The sequence below is a fragment of the Lissotriton helveticus genome, chromosome 6 (assembly GCF_964261635.1).
Source record: "Lissotriton helveticus chromosome 6, aLisHel1.1, whole genome shotgun sequence".
Classification (NCBI taxonomy): Eukaryota; Metazoa; Chordata; class Amphibia; order Caudata; family Salamandridae; genus Lissotriton; species Lissotriton helveticus.
Genome location: NC_136067.1, coordinates 2022315070 through 2022319930, shown reverse-complemented (window position 1 = coordinate 2022319930; position 4861 = coordinate 2022315070). Strand labels below are relative to the sequence as shown.

Below are 4861 nucleotides of genomic sequence, written 5' to 3'. Positions count from 1 at the left end.
TTGCTAGCCCCCCCCCCATATCACAGGATTCTTGAATTCATTCCTAAAGAGGGGCCTCATTCCCTGAGCAGATGCCAGGTGTGGTGAGGAGTACTCCCACACAGAGATGGGTGAGTGCAAATCCTTCTTTGAAATAACTTATGTTGTAACCGAGTGACATATTGGACAATATTGCCATTGCTAATAAGATGGGACATTGGACGACAGTATTGCATGGTGTACTGGGTCTCTTAATACAATTCATTATTGTACATTGTTTTCTTTAGGAATGAATTCAAGATTCCTGTGATATTCGACCACCACTTGGGATTCACAGGGTATGGTAGGGTGTATTGTACCAACCATCTAAGTTGTTATATTTATTTTCATTCTGTTTTTGCACAGTTTTCATATGATATTTGCAGTAGCGTTGTAATATATTGGTCCTGACGAAAGCCTGGATTATAAATATCCTTGAGGCTGAAACATGTAGACCTGCCAATTCATCGCTTATGACAGTTATTTTTTCAAACTGTCAGCACACTATTTTTAGACTTGACACTAGGATACCATTTATTAAAGTTTTTGTGGTGTCTTAGTAGTCAATTTTAACATTTGCACACTCTTTATTTTCACCTTTTTGCACTGCAAATCTTTAGCACTACTGACTAAAATTAAGTTGTGGCTGTATCAATCACTGGGTTATGAATTAAGCATAAGCTCTTCATCTATCATTATTGGTTGTACTAGTCTTGCAACCCACAGATAATACCAGATGATGTAGTTTTGCCATCACGGTGGGCTGATGGGATTTCTTTTCGCATTGTGAATATGTATTTTCTTTGACCCAGACACTTTAGCTTTTCTGCCAATCCTTGTCTCGCTGTTCATAGACCGGTAGGTTCTTTGTTTTTTTTGTGTGGGCTCCTTCCCCTAGCAGGCTCCAAGAGGGAGGGGTGTGTGAAGGTTGCCGGTCAGAGAGATGGGCATGCGGTTTCCAAACCCCCCGTCAGCAGGTGTGGCTACCTGGTTGATCCTGCCAGTAGCATATGGTTGTCTCAAAGTTTAAGCCATGCACGTGTAAGTATACACAGCCGATTCTGTGAAACTGTGAATGGCTCATTAAATCAGTCATGATTCCTTTGATGGCTACTTGGATAACTGTGGTAATTCTAGAGCCAATACATGCCGACGAGCGCTGACCAAGACCAATCCGGGCCCGCCCAGCTGCTTTGGTCACTCCAAAACCTCGGGCCGATCGCACGTCCCCATGACGGCGTCGATACATTCAGATGTATGCCCTATCAACTTTCCATGGTACTTTCTGTGCCTACCGTGGTGATCACGGGTAACAGGGAATCAGGGTTCGATTCCAGAGAGGGAGCCTGAGAAACTGCTACCACATCCAAGGAAGGCAGCAGGCATGCAAATTACCCACTTCCGACTCGGGGAGGTTGTAGAGGTGGGCCTCAGCCAAGCCTACCAGTGCTAGGGGTTCGTCCTTCTCTGCACGCAAGTCCTCAGACAAGTAAATAGAAGCTGGCACGGAAACTAAAAGGTCAAAAGAGATATTTATTAAACCTCATGAGGTGGAACTACATTCACACAACACCCTTCGGTAGTGTATGAAATAGCACAAGGAATAGAAGAACCATGGGTTTTTTATACCCACACAGGGGCTCAAAAGAGGGCAGTACAAGCACACATAGGAGAGTTACATTCATAGATGGACATACAGAAATGCACAGTCAACAGTAAAGGAGGAGCTATCAGTTGCTGACTCTGGTAGAAATAACCTGACAGTTACAGTCTAAAACATATGTATGGACAGTTACAGATTCTAAGTGTAGTCAGTCCTTTAAACAGAGCACAAGGGTAAACAACAGTGAAGAAGGAAACAGCATGTGGTGAGGACATGGCAGACAAAATGGCTGCCGGAAACAAGATGGCTTCAGCTAAATGCTAACATTGATCGCTGTCAATTTTCCACAAGGTAGTGACTGGGGGTGGGCGGAATTTGCATAGTTGCGCTACGCAAAGCTCTGTGAAATGGTAAAACATCTCTGCGAGCACGCAGAGAGATCCGTGAGCCCGCAGAATTCCTTGTTCCACCCCGTTTGCAATGCTTTTTGCCTGTTCGCGAATGCTGTTTGCGTGCTCCGTGGGAAATATCTTGCGAACACGCATTTTGAAAGCGTGAACAAGCAAAGAATTCCGCGTAGTCACAGATTGCAGAATTTTTGGCAATTCCGCGTTCTACACGGAATGGGAAATTACCCAAATTCCACGAGCAGAATGGAATTTACCGCCCAGGGCTAGCAGTGATGAAAAATAACAATACAGGACTCTTTCTAGGCCCTGTAATTGGAATGAGTACACTTTAAATCCTTTAACGAGCATCCATTGAAGGGCAAGTCTGGTGCCAGCAGCCACTCTAACTCCAGCTCCAATAGCATATAATAAAGTTGCTGCAGCTTGTAGTTGGATCTTGGGATTGAGCTGGTGGTAAATGTAAATGTATGTATGTAAATGTATAGGCATTTATATAGCGCACTACTTACCCGTAGGGTCCCAAGGCGCTTCGACCGCTGCGAAACCCTTCCTGGCTTCCCTGAGAGATGGTCCCTTAATGGGTATCTCCAGGGTGAGACCAGGCATCCCCGGCGGTCTGGTGGGGCCGTTAGTGAAGATGAGGCAAGCTAATGCCCAGAGTTGCCGAGTGTGATCGCTGATCAGAGTGGTCTGCCGCGAGGCGAGCTACCACCTGCTCAGCCCCTGCCTCGCCCCCTTGATGCTCCTGACTGTGTGTCCAGGGGTCCGAAGCGTTTACTTTGAAAAAATTAGAGAGTTCAAAGCAGGCCGGTCATCTGAATACTTCAGCTAGGAATAATGGAATAGGACTCCAGTTCTATTTTGTTGGTTTTCAGATTTGGGGCCATGATTAAGAGGGACGGCAGGGGGCATTCGTATTGTGCCGCTAGAGGTGACATTCTTGGACTGGCGCAAGACGAACCAAAGGGAAAGCATTTGCCAAGAATGTTTTCATGAATCAAGATTAAGATGATCAGATAATGTCGTAGTTCGGACCATAAACGATGCTGACTAGCGATCCAGTGACGTTATTCCCATCACCCGCCGAGCAGCTTCCGAGAAACCAAAGTCTTTGGGTTCCGCAGGGAGTATGGTTGCAAAGCTGAAACTTAAAGGAATTGACAGAAGGGTACCACCAGGATTGGAGCCTGCAGGGCAGCTCAATTTGACTTAACACTGGAAACCTCACCCGGCCCGGCCTCGGAAAGGATTGACAGATTGATAGCTCTTTCTCCATTCTGTGGGTGGTGGTGCATGGCCGTTCTTAGTTGGTGGACCGATTTGTCTGGTTATTTCCGATAACGAACCAGACTCCTCCATGCTAACTAGTTATGCGACCCCCAGTGGTCGGTGTTCAACTTCTTAGAGGGACAAGTGGCATTCAGCTTCACGATATCGAGCAATAACAGGTCTGTGATACCCTTAGATGCCCGGGGCTGCATGAGCACTACACTGAACGGATCAGCGTGTGTCTACCCTTCGCCAACAGGTGCGGGTAACCCCCTGAACCCGGTTCGTGATAGGGATTGGGGATTGCAATTATTTCTCATGAACAAGGAATTCCTAGTAAGTGCGGGTCATAAGCTCACGTTGATTAAGTGCCTGCCCTTTGTAAACACCACCTGTCGCTACTACCGAGTGGATAGTTTAGTGAGATCCTCGGATCGGCCCTGCTGGGGTTGGCAATGACCCTGGCAGAGCGCTGAGAAGACCATCAAACTTCACTAACTAGAGGAAGCAAAAGTCATAACAAGGTTTCCATAGGTGAACCTGCGGAACGATCATTAACGGCGGAGCGGCCAAAGTGACCAACGGCGCCAACCTGAAGCCATCGGCTGCCTCCTGCAAGAACACCGTAGGCACAGGGCCCGGCCCTGCCATGGCATGGCACTGCTTGCCGCATGGGGTGCTTGGGTGAGCCCCTAGCTCCAAATTTCTCGAGAAGGTGAAGAAGCACTTTTAGGTATTGTTCATGATCTGATTGAAGTGAGAGTTGTGGAAGAAGTCCCTTACAATGTTTGTAATAGCCCTATCCTGCCTATTTTGAAGAAAGACACTGATACTAAAATCTACAGGTTTATCATTGATTTACAAGAGGTAAACAAGATTGTAGTACCACAATACCCGGTGGTTACTGATATTACGACACTCCTTACCATGTTTCCTCCGACAGCGACCACCTTTACCGTGATCGATTTAAAGAACGCTTTCTTTTCAATTCCTATTCATCCAGACAGCCGATATTTGTTCGGCTTCACTTTGAATAATCGATCGTCTAGATTTTGTGGAGTTCCCCAGGGGTACACAGAGAGTCCTAGGGGCAGATTTATGAAGGCCTTGCGCCGCCGGTGCGGCACTTTTTCCCATGTTAAAAATGACGCACCGGCGGCGCAAGGCCTTCATAAATCTGCCCTCTAGTATTTACAGCCAAGCATTGAAAAGACAGCTTGATTCTTTCCCTATACCCATGGGAGTGGCTCTCATACAATATGTTAATGACATCTTGTTGGCAGCTGATACGCCTGAACAGTGTGAAGAAGGCACACTGTCCTTGCTTTCATTCCTTGCATCACACCATCACAAAGTTTCACAGAAGAAATTGCAATAGTGTACGAGATGAGGCAAGATGGCGTCTACTAGTCGGACGTTGGTGTGAGAGGCTCCGTTCTGGACAACCCGGTTATAGCGCTTACCTTGGTTCCTGCAAGCTTCTGGTCACGTCTCTGTGGATCCTTCGTGGGGCTGATTGTTTGGAGACCCCTCAATGTCAACTGGGGGGCCGTAATCAGCG

The 4861-nt window shown here is 46.9% G+C and overlaps 1 pseudogene; it reads left to right on the top strand.

Annotated features, from left to right (window-relative positions):
- The first annotated feature begins 1002 nt into the window (after nt 1-1002).
- Nucleotides 1003-3857, top strand: LOC144765521 (18S ribosomal RNA; annotated as a pseudogene).
- Nucleotides 3858-4861: the final 1004 nt, after the last annotated feature.